The 14,354-nt window shown below is 41.3% G+C and overlaps 1 protein-coding gene across 2 annotated transcripts in view; it reads left to right on the forward strand.

Moving 5' to 3' along the window:
- asic2 (acid-sensing (proton-gated) ion channel 2) overlaps nucleotides 1–14,354 on the forward strand; it is a 258,926-nt gene that overhangs the window by 215,616 nt on the left and 28,956 nt on the right. The window lies entirely within an intron of this gene.

Raw genomic sequence — 14,354 nt, forward strand, 5'->3', positions numbered from 1 at the left:
TGTAATCTGTCTTGTTCCCATTTGCCATTAAATACCAGAGTGCACCGGCTGACACTGCATTTTCAAAACATGCTTCGATAATGAGTTCTATTTAATATTTAGTAACTTGATTCACAAAAAAGAAGCAAGTCCACCGTACTTCTCTATGTACAGTGACATTAGCAGTCAGTGGCTCAGCGCAGCTAACCAGCAATAACGCAGTCTAATACAGCAGCTCTCTGATAAATCCTAATTTTCAGTCTTTGTTTTTAACACAGGTATTTCTATTATTTAGCCTTTCATCACTCATATTAAAGCAGTAGACAAAATAACGGAAGCACCTGACACAGAATGTGTTAACGTGGCAGTAAATATTTAACCCCTAAAACAACACCTTTGGTCCGTTGGGTCAGTCTGTATTTACTCAGATCACCTGACACACTGAGTCATATATTCTTATATATTCACAGATAAAATGGAAATTCCTATACTGACATGAAGGAGTGCTAACTCTTCTGATTTACTTTGCATCTGACGAGCCTCCAAATTCACAACATGCAGGTTGTGATAAATCACAAACCAAGATTTCATTAGAACCATCTTGGACGAAGCAAAGTGGGCTCGTACCCAAATCAGAATCTGCCTCACCCGTTTGGAACAAAGCATTCATTTCAACTTTGATTTTCAAGGCATCCTCATAAAGCAGAACGTCCTCCCCAAAGAAACATGAGTGTCCTCTGTGAGTTGGTTGTTTTGTTTTTTGTTGTTTTTCTATTTTGTAAAGCACAAAAAGAAACGGCCTCTGAAGTGACATAAACCTGCGAGATCACTGTTCGGAGTAATTTGGTAAACAGATGCTGTAGATTAGTGATGATATTTTACCAAAACTGCCATTTTGGTACCAGGAGAAAAAAAAAGAAACATTCCAATAAGACCACGAAGTACTTTGAGCCATTCTTTTCTTGTTTCCGTTGAAGTTACTCGCCGGTTTCTTTCTGCTTCTTTTTTTTTATTTATTATTATTTTAAATGTTACCGTGTTCCTGAAAGGCATTCATGTTAAAATGAATATCCACCATAAATGGCAGTCAGTCAAAGCTTTCATTGAAAACATCTTTTTCTCAAAAATACAGACTCAGTCGATGGTTCATTTTGTCCTTCTGCTGACAAAATCCTCATTGTTTCCATTCTGTGCACAGACCAAGGAGAACCGAAGCAGACAAAGTGTGAAGTTCATAACTTTGTCATGGACATGTTCCCTGTAACACAATACTTGCTTGTTAAAAGTAACATTGCACAAATGAATTTATTTTCCACAATGATACAAAATTCTGCTGTCGGGATGTCATGAGCTGGAGGCTTTAATGCAGCCTATAATTTACAGTTTATGGTGGGTATCCAGCTTAATACAACAAGCAAAGTTTAAAGATTTGGATGAGAAATAAACTTCGGTGAAAGGTAAGAACAGTCAACCCTTTCCATTGCCTCCCACTGAAATGGTCCCTACCGTGTAATTAGTAGGAATGAAATATTATAATTGATTGCATTGCTCATGAGCAGTCATTTATCACAAATTAGAAAATTGTCTGTGATCCACCCACATTTATGTTGCATTACTGCATGACTTTATTGTGCCACGGATCTGCCTTCTTCGTTCTCAGTAAGAATCTTCCATAATTGTTCATGATAAAAGGGTGTGTGTGTGTGTGTGTTGTGCAACCACAGCCCATCTCAGCACAGCACATCTCATTTTCTAATTCATCCTCATTCCAGATCACACAAGTCGACAACATATTAATCAATTTCTCAGCTGTGGGTGTAACATTGTCTGATTGTCTTGTATTTTTTACAAGTGAAACTGAAATGTGTATTTGACATCACATGGTTAGAACCGGATAAACAGGCAATAATGTAATATGCAGTTGTTTTCCTTCTATTAAATGTCGAATTTGCTCTCAGGTCCAGGTTATCAACACCATTTTCCACAAAGTTTATTATTTACTTCCAATTTCCGCTGAATTATCCGGTTACTCCCTCACTCCCCACGGCCTTGTTCTCTTCCACTCTGCTCCTATTTAAATACCAGTAAAATGATCCACAAAACACAATTACACCGTAGAGGCCGGCTGCATTGTGTTACCAAACCCCCTACAGACGCTTAATACAGCTGATACAGTACTATAAGTCGCACACTTAATGGTGAAGGACGTTTGGTGGCGACCTCTCGCTTTCCTCCAATCATGTCTAAGCGTACACCAGCATTCCTGCATGTGTGCTCGATCAGACGTTAATTAAAAGTCAATTAGCCTGCAGCCCGACGGGTGACCGACCTCTCTAAACACAGGAAGGATCGGGGATGTGTGAGGCTCCCTGAGCTCATTATTTACTGTGAGACTGACGTTCTCCCTCCATCTACTGCGAGCGCCAACTGTCCATCCACCTGTGTGGATTTGTGTGTCTGCCTCATTCATTACTGTATGACGTTAAACACCTGCTGGAAAGCCCAAAAGCATGAGCCTTGTTTCGTTCCTTTTCCTCGTTGTGATGGTGAAGTGATCTCAAAAACACAGCGCACTTCCTTTCTGGAGAAAGCAATCAATGATGGATTGATTGTCTAAAATGCGTCCCCTGCCCCCTCCTCCGGCCTGTTGTTGAGATAGCAGGATAAATATAGAATACTCCATCAACATCCGACCCACCATCAACCACTAATACTCCGTAATACTGCAGTTTATTTTCTAACGTTGCTAAATCCTTCTGTGGGCTTGACAGGCTGGCCGTCCACAGAACCGCCCCTACGCTGCTTTACGAGACTGGGAACAAATGGAAGAGATTGTCAGTGCAGCGATGTGTAAGTGGTTTAAATCCTCTCCCATAAAGCACATTCAAAGACCCGTGGAATTGATTGAGCCCGAAACAGAATAGAAAGACTTAGCTCGTGATGAAAGACGTATGTAACAGCTTCCAAAAACAGTAAGAACAGAAGAAAATGCCAAGAGCACTGTAGCTACCTCTGCTAAGTTTTCTGTAACTCTGCTTTTTGTCTCACACCATTTTTTTTTAGAACAAATGATTGTTGAAATGTGGAAAGCCCTTAAAAACACTCAAAAAGCAAATTGTGGAGAATTTCCATCATCCATGTTATTATGATTGGAGATGAAGGTTAATGTCTAACCCTAACCTGGAGGAGTTAGTTCACCAACTAAGGTCTCGCCGTCAAATGACATAATTTCTGTTAATTAGAAAATAATATGCCTGAAAAAATACTGTGCTGTTTTTATTTTCCCTGTTTTCATGATACAACAAAACTCAGTTTCAGAGTCAAGAGCTTAAAGCCTATTTTTGTGATTTGAACACATCAACAAACACTAGATGAGACAAATGAGGATGTAATGTTTAAAAATGTTAAAACGCAGATCAAATCTTGAGTCAAATTAGACACCATCGCTGCTTTCTCAGTTTTTCTTTGAGGAGAGAGGTGACGATGCCAAAATGGATCCAATTTTAATATTTGCAAAAAATGATACATAAAATTTGCCTTTTTTGCCATGACGTTCCTAATTCAAATGGGGAAAACATTTTCCTGCTAAGTTGATACGAGGCTGTGATATTACACCAGCTACTATTAGATTCACCACCTGCTGCTTGTCTGTGATATTAAATACTTCTTGGCACGAGAGAGGCGTGTGGCACGAACATTCAGACCTTATTATCTCTCTCATTAAGAGGGTGTCTTGTAATGATAACACTTTTCTATGTATTATATTTATTGTTCTTTGGGAATAGAAATTCAACTCCAGTACACATTTCATGAGAGCGCTGTGAAGATGTTGTATGTGGACATTGTGTTTTCAACCGAGGCAGAAATAACTTTTATTGCAAGTCCTGATTTGAACTATTACACATAAAAGATAAAGTATGCATCCAATATATTGAATTTCATTTAATGAAAATTTAATCAGTGAAATGAGCTGTGGTGTTATCAAACTGCGGTGATTGGCTTAGCAGCGTCGGCATTGCAGCTCTCCAATGATGCTGACTTACATTTTCTAATCGAGGATCTAGGTCAAATGAGAAAACTTTTAATGCCTTATGGGATTTGACAAGTTACTCGGTTGCAGTGTGAAAAAGATGCAAATCAGTTATTGTGATTCATAACAAGAAGTATGTGTGGATTGGACCTGCAGAGCGACCTCATGCTGACATGAGTTATGGGAGGGGAAGCTTTAGTTAGACTGGAGTTTGGAGTGTGCACCTGCTTGTAAGATTCGTGCTCCAATAGCACCAAACATCCGAACCAGCTCCAGAGTTTCCTGTTTCCACTGATGGAGGTTGAAAGCTGGCTGTTAATGCGGTCCCTGCTGAGATAACTGGGTAAATTGAAGGACACTCCCTAATGGGATACTAGCAAAGGAAGTGAGAAGTGGATTGGCGCTTCTGATCACTTCAGGGTTTCATTTAAGCACGACTTCCCGCAGGTACACATTAGTAAAGATGAACATTAGCGAGTGTTGCTTCCCTCATGCATAAACCCTTTTTGGAGGAGACGCTCCATAAAGGCTGTGAAAAGGCTTTCACTGTACCTCCCATCTTGTCAGAGCTCCGAGGGACTCGCTGCCTCTCTTGCTCAGGCTGAAATGCCTCATCAAGCACGCTCTCTTTGGGCAATTACAGCAGGGTGTGAGTGAGAGTGAGTGGAGGTTGAGAAAGACGACACAGCTGGAGGCAAATTCCACGACTTGACTTCTTCTTTACTAACAAAGCTGAAGGTGGCGCAGTGAGATGTTTTAAAGGTGGGAAACATTTTCATGTGCTATATGCTACATTATTAAGTATATGCTGTAAAATTCATTATTTTTCCCAGGAACACCTGTCATGTACAGACTTCTGCACGTTTTAAATGATTTACTCAGATAAAGAGTACAGTTACCAATTGTTTTGGTGTAATGTTGAACAGTCAAGCACCAAATGGATCAAAAGTGATACAGAAACAGAACATATTCTCCATTTATTCCACACAGGAGGCTGAGCATTAGTTGAGCAGGTCCGAGGTCAGACTGGATGGATGAGCGCGGTTTTTGTTTTCTGTTAGTGCTTGATCATTGTTGTCGCCATGGTGACAGAAGTACAACTTACAAAAACTTATTCCAACCTAAACTAAGAACAGTCCCTGAACTTTAACAGTGCAATAAAACATTGACCTTTTCAAGACTGTTGGAAGTCCCTCCAGGATTTCACTGCCTTTTTGTTATAGCGGGCTAAAAAGCCTGATTTCGCGGCAGCTTTTTCAAAGTTTTCACCAATTCTAACAAAATAAGAGAACATTTTTTAAATAATTCTGAGATTCTCAATCTCAATTTCTTTGTTTGCAGCTAACTGTTGCGTCTGTGCATCTTCTATCATTAAACCTTTAACCCAATGAAACATCATCATTATTATTCTTCTTCACAGGCTCTGCAGCTCAGAATCCAGCTAAAAATACTTTAAGGACGTTCGTCGCAGAAAACACGGCCATTTAACAAGTGTGAAAACTTTTTTCTGCAGGCTGTCTCCCGACACGCCGAATTGTGACACTAAGGACACCCAGTTTTGTTTCCTTTATCATACAATCAGGTAATTAGTATTTGTTATGAGCCGCTATCCAAGTGATAAGGTGATTAATGAAACGGACGACATTGGGACTGTGTGCGTGTGTGTGCGTGCGCGAGGTGCGACAGAACAGGTATGCTTCTGAAATGAGGGCCATTTAAATGAGTAAAGATAAGAGAAATGAATTGGGAAAAAAATACAGAGAAGGCAAAAATAATGAGTAGACATTATCTGTAAGACTTGCTGCAGGGATGGCTCACATTTGTGTGCTTGGCCAAGTGAACAGCTCAAACGCTCTGTTCTCGTTTGAGAATAATTTGTCCTTTTGGTGTTATCAACAAATTTAAGCGCTTATGTTATGAACTAGAGCCGACTCCCTTGGAGATTCATATGTTTTCATTTATCATTTCGAAGGCTCGGACACTTGTTTGCTATTTGCAATCTCGAACAAATGGGATGCTCACTTGTTGCATCTAAATGCACACAGATATGCCAAATATTAATACAGCACTCACGTCCACAAAGCCATGTGTTTAAATTTAGAAATTACTAAAGAAGGGCACAGTTGTGCTGCATTCTGTGTTAGTAGTGGGAATGTTATTAATCATTTTCAGCTCTAGAAGATCATGATTCATCTCAGGGAGGCTTTGCTCTGCCCGTGTGCACGAGGTAACAATATATGTATGTCGGTATCATCCAGAAGCTCTCAGGTTATTCATTTATTTATTCATACTTATTATTCCCTCCAGGAATATGTCCTGTTGTTCTTCTCCAGGCAACCATCTTTTTTTATTTTATTTATTTCTTTGCTTTCACTCTGCTGAGGCATAATGAATGTTAGTGTGAAGCACCCCACTGACAGACCTGCTGATGATGATAAAAGCACGGGGAAGCAAAGCGTTACTCTGTGCATTTGACAAATGCTGCAGCAGCAATAATAAAAATCTATAGGCAATATGAAATTGAAATCCAGAGCTTCCAGTTTTCCTTCATCTAACTCCTAAAAAAAAAAAAGGGCCATTCCCTCAGATAGCAGCAGGATTAATAACCCAGCTGCACTGTCAACAAATGTAATATAATTTACATATTTACTTGATGGAATTTTTTTTTTTTTTTTTTTTTTTTACAAAATCTGATCTTCTGTTGACTCCGTCATATTATTTGAAGTAATCTCTCCTCAAATTTTTTAGAAACAATTGCTGCTATTTATCTGCAGATTGTCAGAAAGGATTAGGAATTATGTTTAAGTTTTAAAGAACAAATTGAAAGTTGACTTGTATGTTAGTTTTCTTTGTCAAATGTTTCCACAGTCAAAAGTTGAATCTCCAAAATGCCCAACATGCAGCGTAAACTTTAAAAATCGTCTTTCTTGTGAAAACCTTTTTGGGCTTTAGGTCATCCACCCTTCACCCTACATCCACAATGTAAAAAGAAGTATGGCCAATAAATCTTAAGATACACACAGTCCGATATCATTCCACACATTTTGACTGTAGCAGTTTATTTCTTCTTCTGATGCAGGTCTGTCGGAGGTATTCACATCCATTCAGAAAGCTCCAAGTATAAAAAAAACATTGTTATCAAAGCTGAAGAGAGCATCGAGAAAGTGTGACTTCAGGTTTTCAGCTTGTCGTGCTGCCTACCTCAGAGTGTGTGTGTGTTGAAGAGAGCTCACGTGTAGTGTGTGATATAAATGGTGTAAATACTAATTTAGATGGAGAGGGTGAGTTTGTGTAACAGATGGACGTGTACATGAACAGATGGACCGACTCTCCACCTCTGAGCATTCATATGTCTTTTGGGGTGAAGCCTGATGACTTTGCGCTGCTGCTGCATCGACAGCCGTTGACTAAAGTTCAGCCATCAGGAAAGAAAAAGGTGCACAAACAGTCTTTTTCTCTGTGTGAGTCTGTTTGTGTGTACATGTAAAGGTGGAGGGGCATGGATGGCTAATCGGAGAGATTACATTCAAATCCCGTGTTCGTTCCTGGTTCCACGATGACGCCTTCATTTAGTGAAGGTGATGTATTAACGTTGACAGACTGTCCCTCTGAACTCTCTGAACTCTGAGTTCTGTCCTTAACCCCTGATTCCGGCTCCTTAAATTATGGAAAGGGCAGCAGGTTGGGATTGAAAGCCTGACATTTGTCAGCTTCCTGTGTGTTGGAGGGGGAATTTTTTTTTTTTCTTTATTCATAAATGCTGGAATAGAAGAGCTTGTCCTTTTCTGTCCCACAGCTGATAATGTCAGGGGAGTCGCTGTATATATTCACATATTCCTGACTGATCAGTGTTCCCCGAGGCTCTGAACACAACACAGTTCTCCGGGTTGAAATTAGCATCATCAGCGTCACCTACTACGCAGCTGTAAGTGTTGGATGTTATTTTGAAGATGCTGCTGCTGTAACACAGCTTCACCCAAAGCTAAAAGTTTTCATACTGCCATGAGCAGATTGAACCAGATGTAGCTGGTTCCTGAGTTCAGCCTGGATAAAGACTGAAATCATCAGCCGGTAGGTGAAGAGAGAATGCAGATTTTCAACCTGGATGTCACTGCAAAGACAGAACATACAGTTTCCTACACACACACACATAATGTTGAACTCCACAATGTATAAATCTGTCATCAATAACAAGGTGTAATGGACAGGATTTAGAAACACACTCCCTTATGAATATGAATAAGTTTGCCATCATGACACATTAATCAGCTTTGTAGATGACCAACAGGAGATAAGATAGAAAACCAGGATGAACTGATGTGGCTCCTCATTTGAGCCCTGATCCTGCATCCTCACTATCGGAGGTGTGATCTGGGGAAACATTTGTCCGGCCCTGTTCAGATCTGCCGATACCGTCTGTCTCAGGTGGACAGCTCTAAGTTTGCACCCGGCATCAGTTTGAAGTGACTCTTTGTGATCTGACTTCCAGACTCAAGATAAACGTGTATCATTGGATCGGTCTGTCGTCGTCGTGTGAGACAGACAGAAACAGAGAGGGCGTGGCATGATGCCATGAAAAAAAGGTTCTAGCCTTTTAAAATGGTAAATATGGCCACCTACTCTGTATGAGCTGTGTGTGTTTTCTCTCTGGTTCGGGTATTTAGGATTCAGTATCCAATAGAATCGACACATGCGTAGATTTAACGTGATTCTTTGAAGAATAACCTGATGTGTGAGTCTTTTTGGGTCTAAATGCAATCTGCCAAGGGCAAACCTCACATTTGCATAAACAAGATGACTGATAATCAGTTGATTGATCTGTTGTTGCTCCAGAGAGAAAGTGCACACCGTCATAAACACACACGGCACTGGGAGACTGCAGGCAGTAATTTAATCAGATTTCCCATCACTGAGCCCCTGAACTCACTCGTTCTGTTCCCCGTGTGTGGATTGGACAAACTCAGGGAAAAGTCTCCTGATGTGTTTGGCGTATCTGCTCCCAGTGATTCCTATTGTTCCTCATGGCTTTAACTGAAGTCATGCAGCTGAATGAGAGCGTGTGGTCCCTCCCTCCATCGATAAATCCACTTCGGCTGTGATGGGCCATTACTGGGGAAGACGTCACGCACTTTTGACATATTGGAAATGCAAGATCAGCTATATTCATTTCTGCTGCAGGCTCTACCATTTACTACACACTTAAGGTTTTCATGTCACTTATCATCCTGCTGCTGCAACAATGAGATGTGCAGCCATATTGTTATTTCAGTGCTCTGCAGATCAGATGCTGCTCCCGCGCGCCCTCAACAACAGAGGATGCTTTATGCTCAACATACACAGACCGTTGCATTTATGAGCGTGGGGATTAGTAAGAGCACCAACCTCACAGATAGAGAAATGAAACTGCATCCTCTGAGTGTCTTCCTTTGATCCTCTACATGAATATCAAAGAGTTCTCTGTCACAGTAAAGGCGGGATATGACTTGTGATAATCCCGGGTTTACCCAGCAGACAGTAGACTGGCTTCAGAATAAAACTCCACCTAAGGTCTGTCGTTTCGGCATGAGACACTCAGCTGGAGGCGGCTCTACGCAGGCTTTAGTTAGCACCTTTATGGACAACATGGGCTGAGTTCAGCTTTAGCCCGGTACGTCTGTCAGGCATAGCGCAAATGAAACTGTGCAGGTAAGCGCCCAGCTGGAGGGAGGTTCCTAAACTTCTACAAAGACACGACACCACGAAGCAGGAAGCTTCTCCTGCGTTAAAATATTACCAAGCTTTGTGTTCATGCTAGTCTCGTTTTGTTTTCCCACCCCATCAGCCGGGCTTTACATAATCCGTAGTAACAGTTCTGTGCACATGAATTAAAATATAAATATGTATAAAGATATAGATTTCCATGAAACATCATCAACTTAACAGGAGAATAGTTTCAGAAGTCGTCTCTGCATTCTGATCTAATTCTCCACACTACAGCAATATGACAAACATTTTGTCAGCCCATTAAAACAATCCTGTGACGCTCAGTAGCAGATCAATGTTTTGCTCCTTAAAGATGTTGCTTTAATTGTGCTGCAGACTGTAATCACGCAGCTGGAGAGATTTTTGATGGACGTTTTATCGCTTTTGTTCTGCTGCTGCTGAATCCATCGTATCAGACATTGAGGGAGAAACTGGTAAACTGCAGACTCACCTTGAAGGGCAGAGGAGTCAAAAGATAAAGATTTTTGGGTGAATTAACACTTCAGGTTTCATCTCAAAAGAACATCTTGCTTTTTCATGTTTTTTTTTTTTTATTATTTTTTTTATTATTTTTATTTATTTATTTATTTATTTTCTTTCCCGGGGACGGCCTCAAAAGCAACAGTAGTACCAGTTTCCTGAGTGAGACAGATTCAGAGATATTCAGTGATTCACAGTCATGCTGTGTACATTTGAAGCAGGTATGGACTCTGCTGTATATTTGCTGAGCTCTGTTCTCAGGGAAATGCAATTGGGAGTCAGACTGTGCTGCAGCGACAAAGAATTTAGTGTCAACATTTATCACAAAATAAAGTCAAATTCATGATGAACTCTTAAACTGGAAGTGAACCAAGATGGTCCAAATGTGCGTGTTGATTGTACTAAATTATTTTAACTATGTCAAGCTTTGTAGTGCCGGAGGAGAGTGTTACAGCCTTTATATCATCGCTGTGAATGTTATCATTAAAATCAGAAAGAATTTAGTCTCTCCGATTTTTAATGTCTAACAGCCCCCCCTCCATTTTTATTTCCATTGTAATTGCCCCTCTTGACTCCACACAGCTTCATATTTATGTTAGTTGACGTGCTGATTAAGCTGCTATGTGGAAAAGTTCAACTGCTCGGCTACTAAATTGCAAATAATGGATGGCGTTGGCATGCAGTTGATTTTTTTTTTTTTTTTTTTTTTTTTAAACGAATGTGGTAATTATAGTTTTGCACAAAAGCAGGCGTTGAACATGATCATCTGTACGCCAGGGGATCCTCCTACTCCTGATGCTCTTCCCGCAGTGTCACTGAAACAACAAGGCAAAAACCACCAGAGAAGTGAAGTAGTTCATCCGGTTGCATTCTACTCTTGACTGGAAATAAGCTCGAGAGCGGCGTGACACCTTCTCCTGCCCTTTCTGTCTTGATTGCTGCCATGCAGAGACAAGTTTTTAAACTGCAGCTCAAAAATCATTAGTGATCTCCGTGATTAGTGCTTATTTAATTTCTGTCAGTGTTATTTCATGGACCAGTGGCTTTGTTGCACAGTAGATATGATGCTCTGGTGAGGCTGATGGCAGGTCAGTATATTAAATGGTGTCATTATCACAGGTTTATTTGTCCTCGTTTCCAGAGAAGCCAAAATAACTAACCCAAAACCGCTGAGTCGTGACGCAAGGACAAAACTTTATCTGCTTTTGGCCTGTTGTTGTTTTGTCACAATGTCAAGACATCTTTTTTTTCTCAGGGACAGTCTAGCCACACTCTTTCATACCTATTCACAGTATCTCTTACAATACAGTTGTTTGTGCTCATGCATATATTTGCTGTATTCCTGTTCCGCCATTAATAACATTCATTTGTTGAGTGAAATTTTTGCTCGACGAGTTTTCAGCCGTATTCTTACAGGACCTGCAGAAGGAGTCCCCCTTCTGTAGGTCCTGGGGGGGGGGTGAGACAACTGTAATAATTTAGGTGGCTGGAAAATGCCCAGGTCCGGCACCTTCGCTCTGTTTCTAACCAGTTAATCATATGTGTGCAGCCACGGAGCAGAATATCCATTTTCACATTGTCATAACAGCTTTTCAATACATGATACAAACCTCTGCATGGGAGGAAAGAAAGTCAAGTTGTACTTTACGTACTCTAAAATCGGTTGCCAGCAGGGAACGTACTTTAAGTAGGAGTTATTAAGATTTAGTCTGAATTGTGTTCCAAGATGTGGTACAGCGCTTCAGGCTGCGTCAAACAACTGGCATAGAAATCAAAAAGGTCCACCTTCAACACAAATGTCATTTGTGTCAGACACAATAACAAATCACATGCACCCGCTTGCATTATGAGTCATCTGAATGCAGTCGGTGCTCCCATCTGGATCGGTGCCACAATTTCTCATGTCAATACTCGACTTGGACTTGAATCTGGCTCTTAGATTTGTGGCCAACTATAACATCGTTGTCCACTATTTTTTTTTTTTTTTTTTTTAAACAAGAAAAACAAGAAAAATAATTTAGAAAAATCCACTTCCAAAGAGACCAAACAGGCAACAGACGAGCTGAGCTATTTCACGTTTCGTCTCCACTGAGCGGAGTTTTTGAAGGGATTCATCTCCCTCTCTGTACGAAGAGCTGCAGGGGCTTGGTACCAGACACGGATGGATATGGATTCAATAATGGAGCAAACCTCAGCAAGTCTGTCTGGATCTGTGCTCAGTGTGCTTTGGTTAGTGGCAATGTATCTGCCTTTAATGTTAGGAAGACACTTTTTAGGGGAAATATATGTTCATTGTTGAAGTTGTTAAACTGCTCATGATTTTAGTGGTAACGTGCTGCCCAGGCAACATGGAACACAACATGTAACGTTCACCGTGATTACAACTAAAAATAACTCCGCATGGAAACAATGCATGCGATGCTCATGAGAAATAAACACAAATGACAATGGAGCTCTGCTGATATCAGTTCACAGCTCACCTGGAAACAAACATGACTGCTCCAAATGTGATGGAAACCGACGGCACAGCTGTGTAGGCATTTTATCTGAAATTGCAAATGTGATGGTGATGGTGTGCTGGTGAAATGAAAGGGAAAGGTCAGCTTGATTCATCCTTTGGGGACCACCACTAATGTGTTGATAAAAATTAACAGTGATCTATCCAATAGTAGTAGTGGAAGTGCTGGAGAGGCTGACCGGCATCAGCCATCTACTGCAAGATAGTTTTTGTTGCTGATTCACCCTGAAATACCTTGAATTTCACATTCTCTGTCCTCTTCGGGGATCACCATGTGTACAATCTTGGCGGTGCATTAGGCACATCTTAACAAGCCTTTCAGAAAGGGCATCCTTCTCATACCATTGTGAGGGAGATGAGACATGTCATCCAGTCAGATGAGCTGGTTTCTTGTTGGTGATCTGGCCCATTACTCAGCCTTGCGTCAGCCCCGACAGAGACAACCAGGCGATGACAGGTATGAGAGCGCCGCACCGGCCGTCAGCGAGAGGTGACTTATTAAAATAATGACCGGCTGTGGGTGATATGATTGATGAGTTTGGGGTGACAGCCGGTGGGCCGCAGCTATATCTGGACACGCCGACATGACTGGCAAGCTGGGAGAGGTGTTGATGTGGAGAGAACACGCCATTTTAATATTAAAATCTTCTCCAGTACCTCTGAGAAGGGAGGACGGTCGAAGGGAAGGAGAGCAAACAACATGTTTGACTTTTCTTTTATTTGATGTTTCTCCAAGGTACCTCTTAAACCAGTAGACTTTGAGGAGCACACACTATAATAAAGAGAGCTATGTAGTAGCACGAGGCGCATCGGCCTAAAATAAATACAACTTAACGCACCGTTCTGTTGACAACAGACAACTACTGGCTCAGAATGCAGTGCTTACTGTGCTTACTCAGCAAACCTGCAACATCTGCTGCAGTATACTGAATAGGAAGACACTGATGAGGCTTCTCTCAAACCTAAGGGAAGATTTTCATGCTAGAGGTGACTTTTGGTTTTGAAGAATACTTCAATAGATGCTTACGGGGTTTCTTCACAAAGCCAAAGACAAGTATCACAGCGAAAATACACACAAGATGGCTTTAAAGTTGACAAATGGACCAATTTTGTTTCATTTTGTTTCTTTAAACCGTACATAAACTGAACTAGTATGAGTTAGAAGTTGCAATAATTTCTTAGTGAATAGTCCAAAGCAGAGACTTTGACAGCATCCTGGTCCACTGAGGCCGGCTGGCTTGGCCAATTTCAGTACCTTCGTGCCACCGAGACCTGAACCTCGTGCTCCACCACATAACTGCCGATGCAAGAAATTGAAAACATCACTTCCCTTCTGCCTAACGTCCCCATAACCTCGGAGCCTGGCCTTGCGTGATGCACGTTGGACATGGGGACGCGGTCCTGTTTGTTCCCCGTGGATGACATTTGTTTCCCTGGCCAGAGGGAATCAGGTCTGACTCATCCTCAGATGTAACCCGACTCTGAGTCCACCGATGAATGAGCGCCATCCTACCAGCAGCGTTCTGGCCGGTGGGATTCTCCTGCTGTGTCCAGCCTGTTCTTCTCCTGATAAAGACAGATCAGCTTTTTCCTAATGGGCAAAAA

The sequence above is a fragment of the Echeneis naucrates genome, chromosome 8, assembly GCF_900963305.1.
Source record: "Echeneis naucrates chromosome 8, fEcheNa1.1, whole genome shotgun sequence".
NCBI lineage: Eukaryota > Metazoa > Chordata > Actinopteri > Carangiformes > Echeneidae > Echeneis > Echeneis naucrates.